Below are 24,411 nucleotides of genomic sequence, written 5' to 3'. Positions count from 1 at the left end.
TATCCAGCCAGAATTTCAAAACACAGACCCCCTCAAATTTGACAGATTTTACAATCCTCAAGTGCCCAACAATTTGAACAAATATGACTCATGCTTCTCTGAATCTCACATGTCACCCTAGGAGATGGCTGAGTCTTTCCATATCTTTGTATTCTACTTGAGAGTGCTGCTAATCTTAGATAGTGAGCATTATCAGTTCTCTGAAAATGTCATTGTTTGGTGCCCATTTTTCTTAACAAGGTCTATCTGCTTACGCCCTGGGAGTATATTGGAGCAGATAGGCTTCTCTTCCATCAGAAGACAGTTAATACTTCAAGCAGAGTCAGGGTCCCAGCGAATACCTGATCATTTTGGCTGTGGGCTGCTGTTACCAGTTTTCATAGTTTTGCGTGTTCTGGTTGTGCATCCCAAGGAGTTTCATCTTTAACACTGTCAGAGGTACCCTCACACTGGGAACTTTCTTCAGTTACCTGCTGCTGTTGCTTCCATCCCTTCCTGTCTTTTGAAAGGTAAATCTGTTGGAGGAAGCGCCCCACTGTTCCTATTTCCAAGTCACTGCTGCTACACTGCAGGCTGCCACCCAAGGAGACAAATCCCAATGCCATTTTGACAGTTCTGCTCCTTAAGTCTGTTTTCTTATAACCAGCCACTGATCTCTAACACCACTAAAATTATTCACTATTTACAATCCATTCAAAGACTCCTAAGTGCCTTTGTCATGGGAAGAAGGAGGAGTTGGTCTCCAGGAGTTTGCTTGAAGCATAAGTCTTAGAGGAGAATTCAGTTGGGCAAAATAAAAGCATGAAGTGAAGATGTTTATTGTGAAAGTTTTTATTGTTTTCCACCTGAGTTTATAGTCTAAGACCTGTTAGCTGTTATCGGCTTCAAGGTACCTTTGAGATGTCTTCAAGTATTTACATATTTTATTTTGAGCCATACTTAAAAATTTACTTACAGATTATCCAGTAACGACCTAACACATCTCTTGTTTCTAATTCTGCCCAGGAAGGCTTAATAATTTTACCATATATTATCTAGTTCTTAAATTTTACAGAAAAGAAGGCACACAGTTCTAATTATACTGCAGATAAGACGTGTTTAGGGAGTTAGGTTCTGCTTTGGCAGCTGCAGCATCTCAGGAAATGGTGATGCTGCAAACACAAGTTGTGTCACTTCTGCCATCTAGAGGCTGGGAAGTCCAAGGTCAAGATGCTGACACCTTTAGTGTCTGGTGAGAACCCACCTCCTAGGTCACTGATGGCTGTTCTTTTGCCTTTTGTGAGGACCAGGCAGCAGGAGGGAAGGAGCTCTCTGGGGCACTAACCCTGTTCATGAGGGCTCCACCCTTATGACCTAATCACCTCTCAAAGGCCTCACCTCCAAATACCATCCCACTGGGTGTTAGGATTTAACATGTGAATTTGGGGAGGGGGGGTACATTTTGTCTGTATGATCTAAAGGCAATACCAGGAATGACCTGGCACCCCTCACTCGGCTGACCTTGGACAGAGGCTGGGCTTCTCCTGTCTTGTAGGGAAGGTGAGAATTCAGTTTGGAGCTCATCAACACAGAGTAGTTTCTCCAAGTCATACAGCCAGGTTGGATGCCTGTCTTGTAACTTCCCTATCTATGCATCACTCAGCCTGGTCACTGACCATGGAAGCTACTTCTTTCCTGTTAAAAATTTCAATATTCTTTAATACAATTATGCCTCATGTAAATAGTCACAGCTGTTTAAATACAAAAGGAAGTGAGACTGGAGGAGCTGTGATTTAACCTCCCAAAGACAGCCAGGCATTTCTGGCCTTCAGTTTAACCTAGAAAGTTTCTATATCCTTAAACAAACTTTGTTTTTGATGAGACTCCAAAGACCTATATTTACATTAGAGATGCTTTTGGAGAACAATTCTGTTCTGTTCAATGTGAAGCAAAGTTATTTCCTACAATTGAATGAAGATACTATATTCATTTTGTGTTTAGATTCTTTCACGTCTTCTTAGGATAGTAAAGCATTGATAAAATCATCCTTTTTTCTTTTAACAGTAAATTTTAAAATTTATAATTAATTGCCTATGTTGTATACACAGCAAATTTAAGGAAGTTCTGCTTTATGTCATTTAATGACCTTGATAAGGAAATAGTAGTTACATGTTTCCCCAAAATACTAAACACCCACCCCTCATTACACAATCATCCTTTTAAAAAACTTAGATGGTGAAAAATTGCTATAAGTTAATTATTAGATATGTTTCAAGTCTAATCAAGTCCACTGGCACACTGCTACATGTTAAAACTTTTATGTTCTATCTACGTAATAGGCAGAGGGGAAAAAAGCTTGTATCCAGTAATATAACTTAGACCTTTTCTAAATTTTGTATTTTGTGTTGGACTATAGCCAATTAACAATGTGGTAACAGTTTCAGGTGAACAGGGAAGGGACTCAGCCATACATATACATGTATTCATTCTCCCCCAAACCCCTCTCCCATCTAGGCTGCCATATAATATTGAGCAGAGTTCCATGTGTTATAAAGTAGGTCCTTGTTGGTTATCCATTTCAAATATAGCAGGGTGTACATGCCCATCCCAAACTCTATTTCTTTACCCCATCCTTCCTCCCCATCAGGAATCATAAGTTCCTCTCTAAGTCTGTGAGTCTCTTTCTGTTTTGTATGTAAGCTCATTTGTATAAATGAACACTTTTTTCTACTACTTACGTAAGTTAAGGCCTATTCTGAATAAACACAAATGAAGGGTCTTAAAGAAACACATGTCTCTACCTCTATAGTCCTAACTGGTCAGATTTCAGTACGAAAATTCACCTGTGTTTGCATTCTGATAGGATCTAGCTTAAACAATTTAAAATGAAACAAAAAGGTGCACCTGTTAAAACATAAACAAACTAAGAAGAAATTCTATAAAATATTCTTTGCCTGAGGTTTCATTTTAAGGAAAAGAGGAAACAAAAAATGTAAAAATAAGTTAAAACTAGAAATTAAAGTTTAAAAATTCCAGAATATATCCCACATTCCAAGCATATGAATAATTTTCTTACATCTCTTTGCATTTTCCTATCTAGTTAATTTTCTGGAAATGAGATTAGATTATAGGCACATTATCTTACTTTTAAAATACTATTGTTCGTATTAAGGTCTACACAGGAAAACAGAAACCACCTCAAGTATTTACAAGAGAATGGACTTAATGGACGGAATTATTTTCATGGTGGGGGGGCAGACAATGGGGGTGCGTTAGGGTGGGTTGGTGGATTTGCAGAGACAGGACTAGAGGTTAACCCAGGGGGTGGTAGCAGCTGGAAGGCATTCCTTTTCCAGGGGATCTTCCTGATCCAGGGGCAAAGGAAGAGAAAGCTTGCTGACCTCAAGAGCAAATTCCTGATGGAAGCTGGGTCCTTAGGGCCTCTGAGAAGAAAGAGCCACTGAAGAGGGTTAGCTGCTGCCTTAGAAGATGCAAAGAAGGAAACCTGACTCTTCTTCCATCCCCTTCCAATCTCCCATTGGACAACCCTGCAGAACATCAGATCACAAGCCAGCCTGGGAAATGAAGCCCACTAGGTTCTGGGAAAGATTGAAGGCAGAAGGAGAAGAGGACAATAGAGGATGAGATGACTGGATGGCATCACCAGTGCACTGGAAATGAACTTGAGCAAACTCCAGGAGATGGTGAGGGACAAAGGATCCTGGTGTGCTGCAGTCCATGAGGTTGTGAAGAGTCAGACGCAACTTGGCAACTGAACAACAACAATGGGGTCTAGCTAGGGCTTCCCAGGTGATGCTAGTGGTAATAAACCCTCCTGTCAATGCAGGAGACATAAGAGATACAGGTTCGATCCCTGGGTCAAGAAGATCCCCTGGAGGAGAGCATGGTAATCCATTCCAGTATTTTTGCCTGGAGAATCCATGGACAGAAGAGCCTGGCGGGCTACAGTCCATAGGGTCGCAGAGAGTTGGACACAACTGAAGAGACTTAGCACGCACAAAGAGGGTCTAGCTAACAAAAGGCAAAATCCAACAGGAAGCTAGGGCTCTTCCCCTCCAAACAGGTCTCTGCGCATTTACCACAGCACACTGCTAAGGTCCATCCTGATTTCAAGTTATTATGACCCAGACACAGACCTGTTATTTGGTTGACCAACTCCAGAACTCCCCTAAAAGCAGCAAATTACATTTTACCAGAATTAGAATCCTGGTAGTCAGACTGATAGAACCTCTTTGCATAGCAGTGCCCTGTGTCATGTCACGTCATCCTGCTTTTGGAAATGTCACACGAACATCAGGCTTCCTACCTTAAGAAATAAGGGGCAGCTGGACCTCCTTCTAGGGCAGGCTTGAGGCTTTTCAGTTTCTATCAAAGGTGTGTGTTTCAGTCCACTGTAAACTAAAGAACCAAAATGTCCTTTTGGACAGAGTGAGGGGGAAAAAAAAATGCCAAACATAAAGCAATCTTATAAAGATGTCCAATTAGATCTGATGATTGTAAAATGTTCTACTTGTATGAAACTGGGCACAGTATGTAATAATATCTGGTCCCTTGGGCCTTCCAAGGCTCGTGGTAAGTAAGTGCTGACAAGAGGCTCTTCATTAGAATAAATCATTTCAGAGTTCCATCCTTCAACAGATCATTGGGAATGCCATTAGTAATAAATTAAAGCATATTTTAAAGGCAGGTGAAGAAATGTAAAAACAAATTGCCTTCCCAGATGAAGAGAGTTCAACAATCTAGTCGTCTGTGAGGTTGTTTGTAGCAGAATCATCTGTTTTGGTTGTTGTTATTTTTGTTGTTTATTATAGTAATGAAAGTCTATAGCTAAACATGTTAGAGCCTGGCTGTTAGTTATAAATTTAAATACAGAAAAAATATTCTTATGTTTAAAAGTGAATATAAGATTGTGGATGTGGGTTTTGGCAATAAAATGATAATATATAATGTGTGCTTTAAATTAAAAACAAGAAAGAACATAGTGGTTCCATTATAGATGTCATTAACATGGATAGCTAGAATAGTCTTTCAAAATTTGTTTGACAACTTGCTGTTTCTACCACTAATGAGAGTTTAAGATAACTCTATTTACAGTTGTAGAGTTAAAGGCTTTACAACACAGGGCCTTAACCTCAAAGAGCAGTCACTATGTGATCAATGGTGCTTGATTTTTCACTTTGAGAAAATGAGGCTGAAACTTGAAACAGCATGAATAACATTCCTTAAAATATTCTTTAATACATTTGCTAGTGGTTTTATGCATACAAATAAAATTGTCTGCTTGGATAAAAGCACTTAAGGTAGTGAACTTCCACATATAAAAAAGAAAAAAAATAAGTTAAAGTGAATGATAAAAGCTAAAAGCAAATACTCTTCTTAAATCTATTTTCTTCCTTTCTTTTCTCTCTCCCTTTCTTGCTTAAAAATTTATAAAGTTCCTATAATGAGTGAGGTACTGATAATAAATTCAATACTTGGTTCTTTTTTCTTCCCCAAAGATCTTACAGTTGAGGAAGAAAGTTAGAGTAATAAACAACTGGACTCTTGCTAGTTCAGGTTTCTAAATACTTGTGTATTTTTTTCTTTTACCTCCAAGATGCCTGAGGTTATTGTTTGCAATGTTTTATTTTATCTAACTTCTACTGGAAACATCATTAATTATCTTGTTTATACCTCTACTATTCACCCTAAGAAGGGATGTTCCAATGGTTTTCTCTATTCAATCCTAAAGAAACTCTTTTCCTCATAGGCAACTGTGTCTGAACTATTTTTCAAAAGAGATGTGAATAATGTCATTTCGATCCCTGGGTGGGGAAGATTCCCTGTAGTAGGAAATGGCAACCCACTCCAGCATTCTTGCCTGGGAAGTTCCCTGGGCAGAAAAGCCTGGCGGGCTACAGTCCATGGGATGGCAAAGAGTTGGACATGACTGAGTGAGCACACACGTGCGTGAACACACACACACACACGTTATTTCTTATATGCTCATTTAGAGCCCTCTTTGTGTAAAGGACAAGATGATGATATTTTAGGCCTTGCATGACATAAGGCTTCTATAACAACTGTTCAAAGTGCAAACACAGCCCTAGAGAATCCATAAATGAATGAGGCTAACTATGATCTAATAAAAATTTGTGTCTATAAATTAATAAAAACTTTATTTATGGACCCTGAAATTTGAATTTCATATAATTCTCTGTGTCAATAAATATTCTTCTTTTGATTTTTCTCCCTAACAATTTAAATAAATGGGCTCCCCTGGTGGTTCAGTCAGTAAATAATCTGCCTGCAGTGCAGCAGACCCAGGTTCAATTCCTGGGTCGGGAAGATCCCTTGGAGAAGGAAATGGCAACCCACTCTGGTATTCTTTCCTGAAGAATCCTGTGGACAGAGGAGCCTGGTGGGCTACAGTTCATGGGGTCACAAAGAGTCAGACACAACTTAGTGACTAAACCCGTCACCAGCCATTTAAATATGTAAATAGTCTTCTAAAATCACAAGTGGTACAAAAACAGGAGATAGGCTCTGTTGGACTTGCGGGTGGTATTTTATCAACCTCTGACTTAGAGGGGCCATTCTTTGTGTAATCAACTCACTTTGGAAATGTTAAGTGTTGTTTTCCTGCGGAAGAGCTTGAAATCATTCAAGGAAATATTTCCTCAATACTGTCATATATTTTTCTTCAAACAGTTTGTAATTATTGACTTTAGGAAATGTACCTTCTAGGAGGGAAGAGTAGAGGAGCCCCTGTTTTCCCACTCATCTGCCCTTCCCATCATAGCCCACTCTACCATGACTGGAAGCCTGGTGTCAATGAGTGTGCAGCAGATCAAAGGGGAAATGGATTGATTGTCTGGTGGCAGCCAACTCTTTATATAATTTGGGGTACAGTGGGTAGGAGGAAAATGTATTGTGTTCCAAGCACTCAGCTAAGTCTGGGAAGGCAGAGGGAGACTAAGAGCAGCAGACCTTGTTCTAGGATACTTCTAGTAGGGAGAGAGGCTACATAGGAAATAATAATGTAATGATTACCACTGTAACAGGAATAATTGTGGGATTCATCAGGAGGTGAGCGTACTTGAGAAATACTCCCACAAGTATTTGGAAAGGAGATCGATTGGAATTGAGTCTAGAAGGATGAAAAATGAGTGAGCCAAACAATAAGGAGAAAGAATATGTTAATAATGAGAGGCTTTCAGACAAGTGTTAGCAGCAGGAATGGTCTTATGAGCAGGTGGAGTAAGTCTCTGCCTATGACCATGCTCAGATACCTTCCTGGCTACTTCCTATCTCTCATGCTCTTTGAATTACTTGAATTCCACCATAGAGACTTATTCTGCCTAAGAACTCTTCTCTTGGCTAAAATACAACTATTCTTGAGAGTGCTAACACATTAAGCCTTTGAACTCATTTGTATCTCTTTGGGATTAAATTTATGTATCAAACTGCTTCTTAAAGGCATTTGTAATGGGGAAAAAATGGTTCAAAGAAGGAAATCAGGCCCAGCAATGAAGCCTGCAGCACTGAAATCCAAACTTGGACTGTTTGAAAGTTTTACCTAGGGCTGGTTGTGCCTAGAAATGCTTTTTTTGTGAACTGACTTTTAAAAGGGCATTTGTTTGTCTAGCAGGAGTGAATGGAGCCAGCCATTATGCCTTAGAGACCCTGTATTGATCTTTGTAGACAAACCACTAAATAGGACTTGACTGCTACACAATGGAGGATTAATTTGCCCTTCTGTATAAGCCTACAGTGGGCATGTCAATATGCATTTATGAAACCTTGCTCTGTGCAAAGAAGAGAGTGAAGAACCCAATAAGCAAATTAAAGAAGGGAAGCCAAAAAGGGAATGTGGCCAACATGTTTCATTTTCCTTAAATGAAATTTGATTAAATGAAACCAGAAAAAAACAAGTTTTAATATAATTTTCTAACTCTATTCATGGTTTTTAATTTACTGTTTATACACAGTTTGATGCTAATTATTTTATATTTTAGAAGGAATAAGATGCGGAAACTAGTTTTTATCACCTGAATGACACTTTCTTGTTGAAACACCCCAGAGATTACAGAAGATTTGAAATAAGGGTGAATCTAGGTAATTATGAGCTCCTGCTAGCCTGGAAATATAATTTTGTGTGGAATTTTGCCTAGGATTACTAAGTGAGTAGGGAAGTAGGAAAGTTCTCTTAGCTAATTATTTATCAAACAAATTTCACATTTAAAACAAATAGTTTTTTAAAAATCAAACTGATTAGGTAAGATATAAGTTTAACTCCATAATTATTAATTAATGACAAAACTCACACAAGATAGGTGGCTTTCAGGAAAGCTAGCAAGTCGAGAAAAAGAAACACACAGAAAGCTGCATGTTGGTTTTAATGTAATCGGGGAACATTTGGTGCCTATGAAGAGTCATCACTACATACCTACTGAAATATGGTGTGTGTGCACACTAAGTGGCTTCAGTTCAGTCTGACTCTTTGTAACCCCATGGACTGTAGCCCGTCAGGCTCCTCTGTCCAGTGGATCCTGAGGTAAGAATATTGGAATGGGTTGCCATGTCTTCCTTTGGGGGATCTTCTGGACCCAGGGATTGAACCCATGCCTTCTTATGTCTCTTGCATTGGCAGACAGGTTCTTTACCACTAGTGCCACCTGGGAAGCCCTACTAAAACATGGTACCATTAACTAAAGATGTGGAGCTATGGAACTATGTATTAATGTTAAGCTCTACAATCTCTCTCATAATACATGTGAGGTGCTCTTTTAACCTCCTTTCAACTTTTCTGGAAAAGGTCAGTTTTCATTCCTATCCCAAAGAAAGGCAATGCCAAAGAATGCTCAAACTACCACACAATTGCACTCATCTCACATGCTAGTAAAGTAATGTTCAAAATTCTCCAAGCCAGGCTTCAGCAATATGTGAACCATGACATTCCAGATGTTCAAGCTGGTTTTAGAAAAGGCAGAGGAACCAGAGATCAAATTGCCAACATCCTCTGGATCATGGAAAAAGCAAGAGAGTTCCAGAAAAACATCTACTTCTGCTTTATTGACTATGCCAAAGCCTTTGAGTGTGTGGATCACAATAAACTGTGGAAAATTCTGAAAGAGATGGGAATACCAGACCACCTGATCTGTCTCTTGAGAAATTTGTATGCAGGTCAGGAAGCGACAGTTAGAATTGGACATGGAACAACAGACTGGTTCCAAATAGAAAAGGGAGTACGTCAAGGCTGTATATTGTCACCCTGCTTATTTAACTTATATGCAGAGTACATAATGAGAAATGCTGGGCTGGATAAAGCACAAGCTGGAATTGAGATTGCTGGGAGAAATATCAGTAACCTCAGATATGTTGATAACACCACCCTTATGGCAGAAACTGAAGAAGAACTAAAGAGCCTATTGATGAAAGTGAAAGAGGAGAATGAAAAAGTTGGCTTAAAGCTCAACATTCAGAAAACGAAGATCATGGCATCCATCCCATTACTTCATGGCAAATAGGCAGGGAAACAATGGAAACAGTGAAGAGACTTTATTTGGAGGGGCTCCAAAATCACTGCAGATGGTGACTGCAGCCATGAAATTAAAGGACGCTTGCTCCTTGGAAGGAAAATCATGACCAACCTAGACAGCATATTGAAAAGCAGAGACATTACTTTGCCAACAAAGGTCCGTCTAGTCAAGGCTATGGTTTTTCCAATGGTCATGTATGGATGTGAGAGTTGGACTGTGAAGAAAGCTGAGTACCTAAGAATTGATGCTTTTGAACTGTGGTGTTGGAGAAGACTCTTGAGAGTTCCTTGGACTGCAAGGAGATCCAACCAGTCCATCCTAAAGGAAACCAGTCCTGAGTGCTCATTGGAAGGACTGATGTTGAAGCTGAAACTCCAATACTTTGGCCACCTAATGCAAAGAACTAACTCATTTGAAAGGGCCCTGATGCTGGGAAGGATTGAAGGCAGGAGAAGTGGACGGCAGAGGATGAGATGGTTGGATGGCATCACTAACTCAATGGACATGAGTCTGAGTAAACTCTGGGTGTTGGTGGTGGACAGGGAGGCTTGGTGTGCTGTGGTTCATGGGGTCGCAAGAGTCAGGCATAACTGAGAGACTGAACTGAACTGAAAAACTTTTATACTAAGAAACAAAAGTACGTGCTAAGTTGCTTCAGTTGTGCCCAACTCTTTGCGACCCCATGGACTGTAGCCTGCCAGGATCCTCTGTCCATGGGATTCTCCAGGTGAGAATACCGGAGTGGGTTGCCACTTCCTTCTCCAGAGGATCTTCCCAAACCAGGGATCGAAATGACATTATTTACATCTCTTTTGAAAAATAGTTCAGCAGCCAGCAGTTACGATTTATTAATTGGAAGCAGAGAGTTAAGTGTAGCAATATTTTCTATTCTTTCATAATTGGATGTGAAAAGTACAAGTAATCGCAGAGCAGTATAACAAACCTTAAAAATCTCACTTTACCTGGCTACACAACTACCAATTTCTTTTTCTTTTTAAGCTAACCTTAACAACCATATTTAAACACACACACACACACACACACACACACACACACACACACAAAACAAAACCAAACAAAACAAGAAGCAAGGTAGAACTAAGTCTGGGACAAGAGAGAGAATCTTACTTTAAACACTCTGCCAAATCCCTGCTATTAGTAAGCAGAGAGACATGAGTCCACGGTACGACCTCTATCAGGCAAGATCCTCTTTAATTAGTCGTTTGCTCAGTTATGGCAGTGGCTCTGTGTCTACTGTCCCAAAGGTGAATGCCAAGGAAAGCCAGAGAGCTGAATGAGAGGTCTATTTGGTCTGCACCATCTTCATGCTCTAAGTTCTTGGTTTACAATCATTGATTCCTAGTATCCCAGTAAGTCTTTAATTATTTCAAGAACTATTTGGCGTTCCCAAAAAATTTTTCTGTGATTTAATTTATATTTAATTCACATGAAAAATTAATATATGGCATTCTGCTCTCTAATTAAAAATGGGTGCCTGTTATAAACTCAAAACTTTAACGGAAAGATGTCTCAATTCCCAAAGGTTAAAAATGGCTATTGTGATGAGAGTTTCCATTTTTATCTTCTATTTCATATGAGAACATACCTCTGCAGGGGAAGGTAAGTACCATAAATATTAAATGTGAGAAAACTGATAATACAAAAGGAGCAGACAAAATGCATCTGAATATTGCTAAATTTGTATGATTACAAATTAGTATACAATTCTGGGGGTAAAAAGAGTTTAAAGATGAGAAATAGCAACTGGCAAACCAAATCAATGTGATTAATTGTTTCCATGGATAGCTGTTTGCAGGCACAATGTTGGCTCATCCTGGGTTATAACACAAATGAATCTATGAATTATAACTGAACATCTTTTATATGTTAATTGCATTGTATTTATAACAACACATGGTTTTACTTACATAGTCAGATAGAAATAGTAATTTACTTTCTTTGTCAGAACTTCCTTATCATATAAAAGAAGCTTTATCTGATTAACTTTAGGTGGTAAATTAAAATTCTTAAGGATTGAACATATTAGTACCATTCTCAAAGGAGGCATGTAGGAAGGAAAGGACAATTTTTAGAAAGAAAACATGTGAGCTTGCTTAGCAGTCCTTTATAAGTCCTTTAGCTTATAGTCCTATGACTATAGGATTCAGAATTATATATCAAATTTTTGATTTTCTTATATTCACTATCTCTTAGCATTAGAGATTAAATAATAATCAAAGTGTTCAAGAGAGCACAGTAGAAGATCTACTACTCTCCAGATCTGAGTAAAAATCTATTTTAATTCTAGAGCTTTCCTGGAATACGCTATTGGACAGAGAAAAATGCTTGCTATCAAGCTAATATTGTTATTGGACTAGAGCTTCCCTGGTGGCTCAGTGGTAAAGCATCTGCTTGCATTGCAGGGGATGCAGGAGACATGGGTTTGGTCCCTGGGTCAAGAAGACCCCTGAAGGAGGAACTGGAAACTCACTCCAGTATTCTTGCCTGGAAAATCTTACGGACAGAGGACCCTGGTAGGCTATAGTCCATGGGTTCGCAGAGTTCCCATGGCTGAGCACATACACATACATACATATTCCAGAAAAGCTAAACCTAACCAAAACAAGAAGAGTACATCACCACTATCCAGGCTTTTTAAAGTCCTTTCCCTCACGGTTTAGCTGTGCAGTTCACATAACTAATAACCTTAGAGCAGAATCTCCCAATGACAATGAGGTCTTTGAGTCCCAGCTGGCACTTTAGTTCATTTCAGGAAAAAACAGATGCAGTTAAATTTCAGATTAGTGAGAGATGACAGGAACATTTGAATAAGGGTTTATTCTGGTGACTCTTGTCAGGAGTCATGGCCATCTCTGAGCATATATTTGCCAAGGTTTGAAATCTGCATGGATTTTGCTAAAAATAAGAATCCACTGTTGCTGATTATCAAACACTAGCATAATATGCCCCTTATTGGTGTTTCCCAGTTGACGGCATTTTATCTGAAGCAACAAGACTGTGAGATATTTTATTTTAATCTTGACAAGACAGGGAGTCAGAACACCTGCAGTCAAGTTCAGCTCTGTCTCCTTCCAGATTTGTGGACATGGGGTGAATAATCTAACCTGAGACTGCTCCTCTGCACAATGTGGGGATAAACATATTCACTCTTTCGACTTTCCAATTTATGATGGGGGTTATATTCTAAATCATCTCATCCAGGAGGACTCTGCTGTTGGAGAAGAGTTGGTGCATTTTACAAATCATATTTCTGAAAAGTACATAATATCATCATTGGGGAGGTATTATTACTACCCTTATTTTGAAGATAAAGGAAAGTAGGATTAAAAGGGCTAAGTATCTGCAGGGACAATCACAAAAGAAGCGAGGTGTAGGTGCGCCTGACCTCACACTCTTCCAGGGGCTCACATGTGGTCTTTTGACTTTTTTTTTTTTTTTTTTTTTACAAATGATGGCAGTTGCAAGCAGATGCCATGTATGCTTATCAATGGAAGAGCTGAAATCTGAAACCAGTACTCTGGACCTTGCCAGTGGAATAAATGTCTTTCAAGAAGCAAATGGAGGTATATCCTGAATCTGTACTGTTCAGGAAATTTAGGTTCAGCCATCACTTCAGGGACCTGTAGCTGGTTTTTGAACTTTCAGTTTAAGAGAATCATTTCTTTTGATTTCCTTCTATTTCAAAATCAAATAAAATTTATTTTCTTGGGTGAAAATGTTTTGCACTTTTCATTATGGACTTCTGTTTGCTATCCTTATCTAATATTCTTTTGTTCATTTATATTTTTCCTAGACTATAAAACTAAGTTGAAAAAATAAAATTCAGAAATTCAAACTTCAAAGGAAAACAAAACAAATATTTAAAAAATTAAATAGAATCCATGGATACAAGTATGAATCAGATTCAGTGAAGAAGCTCTCATAGTCAACAAAAGTCCAAAATGCAGTACTTGTGTGCAGCCTCAAAAATGACAGAATAATCTCCGTTCATTTCCAAGGCAAACCATTCAACATCACAGTAATCCAAATCTATGCCCCAACTAATGCTGAAGAGGCTGAAATTGAATGGTTCTATGAAGACCTACAAGACCTTCTAGAACTAACACCAAACAAACAAACAAACAAACAAAAACAGATGTTCTTTTCTTCATAGGGGATTGGAATGCAAAAGTAGGGAGTCAAGAGAAACGTGGAATAACAGGGAAGTTTGGCCTTGGAGAACAAAATGAAGCAGGGCAAAGGCTAATAGAGTCTTTTTTAGGAGAACACTCTGGACATATCAAACAATCTTTTCCAAAAACACGAGATGACTCTATACATGGACATCACCAGATGGTCAATACCGAGATCAGATTGATTATACTTTGCAGCAGAAGATGGAGAAGCTCTATACAGTCAGCAAAAAAAAAAAAAAAGAAGACCTGAAGCTATGGCTCAGATAATGAGCTCCTTATTGCAAAATGCAGCTTAAATTTAAGATAGTAGGGAAAACCGCTAGGCCATTCAGATATGGCCTAAATCAAATCCTTTATGATTACACAGTGCAGGGATTTGATCTAGTAGATGGAGAGCCTGAGGAACTATGGACAGAGTCGTGTAACACTGTAGAGGAGGCAGTGAAAAAAAATCATCACAAAGAAAAAGAAATGCAAGAAGGCAAAGTGGTTGTCTGAGGAGGTTTTACAAATAGTTGAGGAAAGAAGAGAACTAAAAGGAAAGGGGGAAAGGAAAAGATATACGCCACTGAATGCAGAGTTTCAGAGAATAGCAAGGGGAGATAAGAAGGCCTTCTTAAATGAACAATGCAAAGAAATAGAGGAAAACAATAGAATGGGAAAGATTAGAGACCTCCTCAAGAAAACTGGAGATATCAAGGGACAATTTCATGCAAGGATGAGCATGATAAAGGATAGAAACAGTAAGGACCTATCAGAAGCAGAACAGATTAAGAAGAGGTGGGAAGAATACATAGAACAATACAAAAAAGGTCTCATTGACCCAGATAACCACAATGGTGTTGCCACTCACCTAGAGCCAGACAATCTAGTGAGTGAAGTCAAGTGGGCCTTAGAAAGCACTGCCATGAACAAAGCTAGTGGAGATAATGGAATTCTAGTTGAGCTATTTCAAATCCTAAATGATGATACTGTTCAAATGCTGCATTCAATGTCAGTAAATTTGGAAAATTCAGCAGTGGCCACAGGACTGGAAAAGGTCAGTTCTCATTTCAGTCCCAAAGAAAGGCAATGCCAAAGAATGTTCAAACTACCACAAAATTGAAGTCATTTCACATACTAAAAGTAAGTAAGTAAGTAAGCGTTAGTTGCTCAGTCGTGCCCAACTCTTTGTGGCCCCATGGACTGCAGCCTACCGGGCTCCTCTGTCCATGAGATTTTCCAGGCAAGGATACTGGAGTGGGTTGCCATTTCCTTCTCCAGGGGATCTTCCCAACCCAGGGGTCGAACCTGGGTTTCCTGCATTGCAGGCAGATTCTTTACCAACTGAGCTACAAGAGAAGCCCAATAGAAAGGCTATGCTCAAAATCCTTCAAGCTAGGCTTTAGCAATATGTGAATTGAGAACTTCCAGATGTATAAGCTGAGTTTAGAAAAAGCAGAGGAACCAGAGATCAAACTTCAGATATTCACTGGATCATAGAGAAAGCAAGGGAATTCCAGAAAAAAAAAACATCTGCTTCATTGACTACGCTAAAGCCTCTGACTGTCTGGGTCACAAGACTCTGTGGAAAATCCTTAAAGAGATGGGAATACCAGATCACCTTACCTGTCTCTTGAGAAACCAGTATGCAGGTCAAGAAGCAACAGTTAGAATCAGACATGGAACAACGGACTGATTCAAAACTGGAAAAGGGGTACAGAACAGTTGTATATTGTCATCCTGCTTATTTAACTTATATGCAGAGAACATCATGAGAAATGCCAGGGCGGATGAAGCACAAGCTGGAATGAAGGTTGCTAGGAGAAATATTAACAATCTCAGATATGCAGATAATACCACTGTAATGGCAGAAAGTGAAGAGCAACTAAAGAGCCTCTTGAAGGTGAAAGAAGGGAGTGAAAAAGTTGGCTTAAAACTCAACATTCAAAAAACGAAGATCATGGCATCTGGTCCCATCACTTCATGGCTAAGAGACTGGAAAAAAGTGGAAACAGTGACAGATTTTGTTTTCTTGGTCTCCAAAATCACTGTGGATGGTTATTGCAGCCAATGAAATTAAAGACACTTGTTCTTTGGAAGGAAAGCTATGACAAACCTAGACAATGAATTTAGAAGCAGAGATATCACTTTGCTGAAGAGGGTCCATATAGTCAAACCTATGGTTTACCTAGTAATTATGTACGGATGTGAGAGTTGGACCACAAAGAAGGTTGAGCACAGAAGAACTGATGCTTTTAAATTGTGGTGTTGGAGAAGATTCTTTAGAGTCTCTTGGACTGCAAGGAAGGGAAATCAACCCTGAATATTCATTGGAAGGACTGATGCTGAATCTCCAATACTTTGGCCACCTGATGTGAAGAGCTGACTCACTGGAAAAGACCACGATGCTGGGAAAGATTGAAGGCAAAAGGGGAAAGGGGCAGCAGAAGATGAGATGGTTAGGTAGCATCATTGACTCAGTGGACATGAGTCTGAGCAAATTCTAGGAGACAGTGAAGACAGAGGAGCCTGTTGTGCTGCAGTCCCTTGGTTGCAAAGAGTCAGACACGACTTAGCATCTGAACAACAACAACAAACCAAAGAGTAAGTGCTTTTAATCTCAGTCCTTTTAACGTCCATGCTGACAAAATGTAGAGCAAAAAGCCTTGGTTCTGCCTGATCACATCAACTTTTAATCATTTCAATTGGGAGGAAGCACCTGAGACATCAGCTGTCAACTCGGGAGCATAAGCACTCAGGCTTCTTAATTTTCCCTGATCTTATTTAGAGTCTTTGTTACACAATCAGCTCTTTCACCATCCACTTTAGCTTATATATTTTTATTTTTTGTCTCTTGTGTTGTCTGAGTAAGGACTGAGAGTAAATAAAATTAGTTGTGCTCCTAACTTTAAATAGAGATCTTGGTGATCCTTCATATTAAAATAAACCAAAATAACAAATGAACTCATTCTGAAAAATCTGTTATGAACTCCTTTTGCCCAGAAACTAAATCCTTAAATATGAGAACCAGAATATTCTCTTAGTTGAATCTGAACAAAACTTGTATAAAACACGAAAAGCATTTAAAATTGTTTACTTATTCCTAAGGAAATCCAGGGCAGTCGTGTCAAATCCTCAGTGACAAGAAAGGCTACTTTCTTATGTAATTTAATTTAGGGAATCCTACTGGGTCCCTGCTGGTGGCATGACCCTCTCCATGGCCTATCTGGTTCTAGTTGTTTTCATAAGAAAATATAATTTCTTTCAGTATGGGCCTTTGGTGCTTCTTAAATTAAGTTTGGACAAGAGTATCTTTATAGCTAACAGACATTGAACTGTTTTAGGCTTTCTGGAAAAGTATACAAAAGTCATTTAAATCCAATGTTAAATTCATTGCTTAACATATACTGACCTTCAGTTTTACTGAATAAATAATAAATGTTACAGAACATGTGGAATATAAACATAGAGATCTAAAGGTACATATGCACTATATTGATGAAATCAGTATTTTGAATCTGTTATCAAATGCTAAAATCAGTATCTTTGATGAGAAGATATGATATTTCTTAAAGTGAAAGTGAAGTCGCTCAGTCATGCCCGACTCTTTGTGACCCCATGGACTGTAGCCCACCAGACTCCTCCATCCACGGAATTTTCTAGGAAAGAGTACTGCAGGGGGTTGCCATTTCCTTCTCCAGGGGATCTTCCCAACCCAGGGATTGAACCTTAGACAACTGATAATTTATCATTTTTATATAAGCATTGAATGTGACATACAATATATAAAATGTATATAAATATAATATTTAATCTAGATTTTATATTTTTGTGTCATATATACGAACTAGGAAAATGTTTAGTACAAAATGTTCTAATTGTGGTATAGTTTAAGGAAATATGGGCTTCCCTGATAGCTCAATTGGTAAAGAATCTGCCTGCAATGCAGGAGACCCTGGTTTGATTCCTGCGTTGGGAAGATGCACTGGAGAAGGGATAGGCTACTCACTTCAGTATTCTTGGGCTTCCCTTGTCGCTCAGCTGGTAAAGAATCCGCCTGTAATGCGGGAGACCTGGGTTAGATCCCTGGGTTGGGAAGATCCCCTGGAGAAGAGAAAGGCTACCCACTCCAGTATTCTGGCCTGGAGAATTCCATGGACAGTATAGTCTATGGGGTTGCAAAGAGTCTGACGCAACTGAGTGACTTTGTTTCACTTTAAGGAAATGTTCCATTTATTTATATCTTCAGAAAAGTAGTGGCAGAAAAGCAGAAAGTATGTGAGAAACAGTGTAGACAGATAAAAAACTTACCCAAGAACATAGTTAACTGATTAATGTAAATTACAGACTCAGACTGAGGGGGGACAAGCGTACAGTATCTCTAGTTTTGTAAAAGCATACAGACAGTATCATTGCCATATCGCTTGCTTTAGTGAGTGCAGTGAGAATGCATCAGGTAAGAATGCATGTTTTGCCAGACCTGAGTGCAAATAGTACTGCTGCCACGTGGCCTGTGTGTGAATTAACCTCAACAAGACTAAATTTTCTCATCTGTCACACAGAGCTAAAAACCTCAGTTTGTTAATTTTCTTGATACAGTCTGAGTACCAATCTTAGCATGGCTGCTTAAGCCAAGACAGTCACAAGTTATGATGGTAAATGAGAAAACTTGTTGTTTGGGGCACTTGCCTTCAGAACTGAGATTCCTGTCAGGAGACACCGAAGGCAAAAGGCAAAATCAACTCAGGTTAAAAGGACTGAGATGATAATTAACTTTGTTTATCACTGTCTCTCTTTTCAAAAGGACTGAAGTGTACAATGCCCTCCTGGCTAAAATATTTGCAATTGCATTATTGTATAATTTAACTTTTATTCAACTTTAATAATGAGACAGAGGAGAAAATATTGCTGCACTAAATTACCTGCTCCCTGCTCAGATTTGAATATTTAATAGCTCAGTCAATGGCAAAGCAATTATAAATGTCTGCAAATAAAAATAATTCCTTAGTCCTGGTGTGCAAACATATGCATGTGCTTTCCTTATCAGTTACAATAGAAGTTTGAAAAGAGGCTTAGGAAATATTTGTCATTCTTCCTTGTCCTCATAGTATATTGAAATTAGGGATCTTTATTATAATGATTCATTACTGTGAATCTGGAGTGTGATTAAAGCGCCATCAGGTAAGCAGCAAAACACAGTAGACACACAGAGCGCACAGGGCCGGATTCACAGGTGTGTGACCTTGCATGTGCCCAAGGTCATGTGCTTACAAAGGCCCGCTGCTGGGTTTAATGTTCTGCTGCTGCCATCTTGAAATTCTTATTAACTCCATCTGAGATTGCGTTTTGTAAGTGCAATCGTGTGGGCTGCTGGAGCACACGCAAGAGCAGAGGAGCTGCACACAGCCTGGGAGTCAGCTGTTCTTGCTGCTCTATTTGCATATAACACGTCCCATGGGCATAGGCTCCTGGGGGATCCACACACACTCTGTGGGAGTTCAGCAAGACAGAGCAAGTACATCTTGCTCTGAGTGTTACATCCCCGCCTGAGGAAGTAGGGGTGCTCACAGCCCTGCAAAGTCACGTTTTCCTCTTGAACCAGAATGTGGTTCTAATATAGAAAGAAGAAATGGCATCCTAAGAAAATGAACAAGCAAAGAACCTCCACCACATCCCTTTTTACTGCTGTTCTTTTCCTCCTTCGCTGACCACTTATGCTGAAAATAACGAGGAGGAAAGGGGAAAGACAGGGCAATCCGGAGCAGCCCAAAGCTTTTCCCTCAGGGCTTCCTCACTCATCAGCAAGCTAGGTAGACACTGTGGGTATAATGAGAACATAATCATGAAGGTACATAAAAACAACTGAGTTAATTTTGTTTAGCATCTCCATTATTCTTATAAACCCAAAATACGCATATGTATTTGAATAATGAAATATGAACTATGTAATTTTGCTGTTTCTGCATATAAGGGGAATATTCATATTTGCATTTCACACTGATATTGCCCAGTGTAAAGATGAAAAATAAAATTCATGGTAGTAATTTAAAGTTGTAAATTTTCTTTATTTAGAATTACAATAAGTAGCAAAGGATTACAAGTGAAGATAAACTATGGAAGAAGGGACAAAGCTTTGCATTTTAATGCTTTTAAGGGACTTTTTCCCTTGCTTTTTGAACAGAGGCTCAAATTTTTATTCTGTGCTCAGTTCTGCAAATTATGTAGCCTAGCTGGCATGAGCAGGGTATAACAGTGGTTAATTTCAAAGGTTTTGAAGTCACCCAGAGCTTGATTTAAATCATGTTCTGCCACTTGGATACGGCCTCACTTTTCTAAGCTCCAGTTTTCTCATCATTTAATTATTTAATTAACATTTATTGAGCTTATTTAATTAACCTATATTTATTGAACATACTGTGCTTCTGTGAGGCACACAAGTGACTTTCTTTACCCTCATGGGACTTACATGGTAGAGAGGAAGACAGAAATTAAACTGATAAAAAAATAAGTGCATAATTACACATTCTGATAAGGGCTATGAAGAAAGATGAAAATATTCTGTATAAGAAAACTGGGGAGGGTATTGCTGCTGTTTCTGCTCCTAAGTCGCTTCAGTCGTGGCCGATTCTGTGCGACCCCATAGACGGCAGCTCACCAGGCTCCCCCGTCCCTGGGATTCTCCAGGCAAGAACACTGGAGTGAGTTGCTATTTCCTTCTCCAATGCATGAAGGTGAAAAGTAAAAGTGAAGTCACTCAGTCGTGTCCAACTCTTTGTGACCCCATGGACTGCAGCCTACCAGGCTCCTCTGTCCATGGGCTTTTCCAGGCAAGAGTACTGGAGTGGGGTGCCATTGCCTTCTCCGGAGGGTATTGAGACCCAATTTATTTTGGGTAGTAAGTACTTAAGTTGAGAAATGAGGAGGAGATAATTGGGAAAAGAATTGATCGAGGGAAGAAATGAAAATACCTCTCTCAACAAGGCATTTATGAAGACTGTCTGATACACATAAAAACATCAGGACAGTCCTGATAATAGTCCACAGTGAACCCATGAGAGCTTTATCATTATTAGAAGGCTGACACTAGCCTGTCTAAAAGTTGATTTTTTTTTTTTGCCTTATCCCCATTATCCATTCATATTAGGCAGTATGTGTGTAAATATTTTTCTAGAAAGTTCATTATCGACATAGTCGCTCATCTAATGATATTTAGCTGAATTTTAAGTATGGAATGGGCTTCCCTCGTGGCTCAGAGGTTAAAGCGTCTGCCTGGAATGCAGGAGACCTGGGTTAAATCCCTGGGTCAGGAAGATCCCCTGGAGAAGGAAATGGCAACCCACTCCAGTACTCTTGCCTGGAGAATCCCATGGAGGGAGGAGCCTGGTAAGCTACAGTCCATGGGGTCGCAAAGAGTCGGACACAACTGAGCGACTTCACTTTCACTTTAAGTACGAAATAGGATTCCATTTTGTTCAGTCTGTCTTCGTGTCCAAGCTCTTTCTTATACATGCATATCAGTTTCTAATGAATTTACTTGGGAGGCTGTAGTTCATTGTCTGAATCTATACGCTGTCGGAGTCAGTTTTGTTTCATTATAATTGTGATAGCACACTTCCCTTTGGGCATAAGAGCATTTCAATTAAAGAATGTTAGTGAAGGTCTCTCCTTCCTGTCTTTAGTTTTCTTCTACTTGTCATTGATTTTAGCAACTGTTATGAAAATGAAAAAAAAAAAAAGTGTCTTTCTTCTTTTTGAGTTGTCACTTTTGTCTCTTCCTTTCTGCCAATCATGGAATTATCATCTCCCATATGCCTCTTTTATTTGAAAACAGGCTCTTCCCTGTCACCTTCCCTGGTGGAATCCCAGGTCTGAGGTCAACTTAGCTAGCTTCATGCCAAAGCAGAAACATCTGGGAAAGGCTGGCAAGTGTAGAACTGTCCCCGGGCAAAATCCTGTGATGGGGAAGGTGGTCTTTGCTGTCACTGTGCCCCTCATCACTAGCTCTCTTACTGCTTTCTCCCTTGATCATCCAGAGCCCTCAGGCTGATGGAAATGTATCCTGTTTTAGCCTGCCTTGTCCCTCAGCGGCATCCTTGGTGCTTGACAACCCCTTGCTCACCCCCACCAAAGGCAAATGAACTTCAGGGCTCTGGGAAGGGGCCTACCAATGTGTCCACAGTGTCAAGTATATATTTGTTTAATTTTATAGAGTCAAGTATTGTATTTCTATAGACTAGTGCTGCTATCTCTTTCTACTTCTACTTTCCTGCCTTCATATTTCCTCTGTGGTCAGAGAGTGTTGGAGCATTTTAGGATATGACTAAAGGATTAAATTGGGTATACATTTAGTTTGAGTTCAGTGGGCTACATTTATGGGATTCATAGCCACTCCCATGAATAGTTACTATTGTCATAGCTGTCTTGGTGTAGGGATTATTTCCAGGAATACACCTACCACCCTCTGCGTCAATCATCTGGTACCTCACCCACAGGTACAAGGCTAGAATCTCTATCAATATAGAAATATGTTCTGTATTCTGGGAACAGTAATAGGTGTGTTTCTCCTAGACTAGCCAGAACTAGTCTAAGGAAAATTCTGTCAATCATCAAATGTGTAAACTAAGAAGTGAAAGGTTCAGTTCCCATTAATGCAAAGTGAAAGACAAGTTCTCTCCTGCTGGGGATAGAATTGATAATGCAGGGTACATTGCATCATACACTTTTAATAGGAATCTTAAAGTAGAATTGTACTCAGCTACACTTCTGGAAAGACCGAATTCTTGCCTTTTTAGGAAACAAGCCTGTAATAGTACTATAAGCAATAAGTATGTTTTATGCATAAGTGTCCTAAAAATCCTAAATAATGATGCCGTTAAAGTGCTGCACTCAATATGCCAGCAAATTTGGAACACTCAGCAGTGGCCACAGGACTGGAAAAGGTTAGTTTTCATTCCAATCCCAAGGAAATATAATGCCAAAGAATGTTCAAACTACCACACAATTGCACTCATCTCACATGCTGGTAAAGTAATTCTCAAAATTCTCCAAGTCAGGCTTCAACAGTACATGAACCATGAACATCCAGATTTCAAGCTGGATTTAGAAAAGGCAGAGGAACCACAGACAAAATCGCCAACATCTGTTGGATCATCCAAAAAACCAAGAGAGTTCCAGAAAAACATCTATTTCTGCTTTACTGACTATGCCAAAGCCTTGGGCTATGTGGATCACAACCAACTGTGGACAATTAAAGAGATGGGAATACCAGACCACCGGTCTGCCTCCTGAGAAATCTCTATGCAGGTCAGAAAACAACTGTTAGGACTGGACATGGAACAACAAACTGGTTCCAAATTGGGAAAGGAGTACAACAAGGCTGTATATTGTCACCCTACTTATTTAACTTATATCCAGGGTACATCATGTGAAATGCCAGCCTGGATGAAACACAAACTGGAATCAAGATTGCTGGGAGAAATATCACTAACCTCAAATATGCAGATGACACCACACTTATGGCAGGAAGCAAAGAACCTGAGAGCCTCTTGATGAAAGTGAGAGGAGAGTGAAAAAGTTGTCTTAAAACTCAACATTCAGAAAACTAAGACCATGGCATCCAGCCCCATCAATTCATGGCAAACATATGGGGAAACAATGAGAGACTTTACTTTGGGGGGCTCCAAAATCACTGCAGATGGTGACTACAGCCATAAAATTAAAAGATACTTGCTCCTTAAAGGAAAAGCTATGACTAACCTCGATAGCATATTAAAAAGCAGAGACATTACTTTGCCAACAAAGGTCTGTCTAGTCAAAGCTACCTTTTTTCCAATAGTCATGTATGGTTGTGAGAGTTGGACTATAAAGAAAGTTGAGCGCAGAAGAATTGATGCTTTTGAACTGTGCTGTTGGAGAAGACTCTTGAGAGTCCCTTGGACTGCAAGGAGATCCAACCAGTCCATCCTAAAGGAAATCAGTCCTGAATATACATTGCAAGGACTGATGTGCGCTGCAGTCCATGGGGTCACAGATTTGGACATGACTGAGTGACTGAACTGAACTGATGCATAAATGTGTGTGTGTTAGTCACTCAATAGTGTCCGACTCTTTGTGAACCCATGTACCATAGCCCACCAGCCTCCTCTGTTCATGGAATTCTCCAGGCAAGAATACTGGAGTGGGTAACCATTCCCTTCTCCAGGGGATCTTCCTGACCCAGGGATCAAACCCAGGTCTCCTGCATTGCAGACAGATTCTTTACCATCTGGGCCACCAGGGAAGCCTTTTATGCATACCACCTATCAATGAAATAAAGCCTAACTTTGATCATCCATGCTGCTGCTGCTGCTAAGTCGCTTCAGTTGTGTCCGAGTCTGTGTGACCCCATAGACAGAAGCCCAGTAGGCTCCCCTGTCCCTGGGATTTTCCAGGGAAAAGTACTGGAGTGGGTTGCCATTGCCTTCTCTGTTGATCATCCATGGTGTAGCAAAAACTAAATTCTGTTTATATTCTCTCTGTAGAAAATACTACAGGGACTTCTCTGGTGGTCCAGTGGTTAAGTCTTTGTATTTCCCATATGGCAGGCATGGGTTCAAATCCTGGTTGAGGAGCTAAGATCCTACACACCATGCCCTGAGGCATGGCTAAGAAAAAGATAAAATACTACCAATATTATTATTAAGCAAGGAGGTATGCAGTAAGTATGCAACCTA

General features: G+C 39.6%; 1 protein-coding gene across 1 annotated transcript in view; it reads right to left on the bottom strand.

Moving 5' to 3' along the window:
• Positions 1 to 24,411, bottom strand: part of KCND2 (potassium voltage-gated channel subfamily D member 2) — a 557,707-nt gene that overhangs the window by 28,179 nt on the left and 505,117 nt on the right. The window lies entirely within an intron of this gene.

This window comes from Ovis aries, chromosome 4 (genome assembly GCF_016772045.2).
Source record: "Ovis aries strain OAR_USU_Benz2616 breed Rambouillet chromosome 4, ARS-UI_Ramb_v3.0, whole genome shotgun sequence".
Taxonomy (NCBI): domain Eukaryota; kingdom Metazoa; phylum Chordata; class Mammalia; order Artiodactyla; family Bovidae; genus Ovis; species Ovis aries.
Note: the sequence above shows the minus strand (reverse complement) of the source record. Positions and strands in the feature narration are given on the sequence as shown.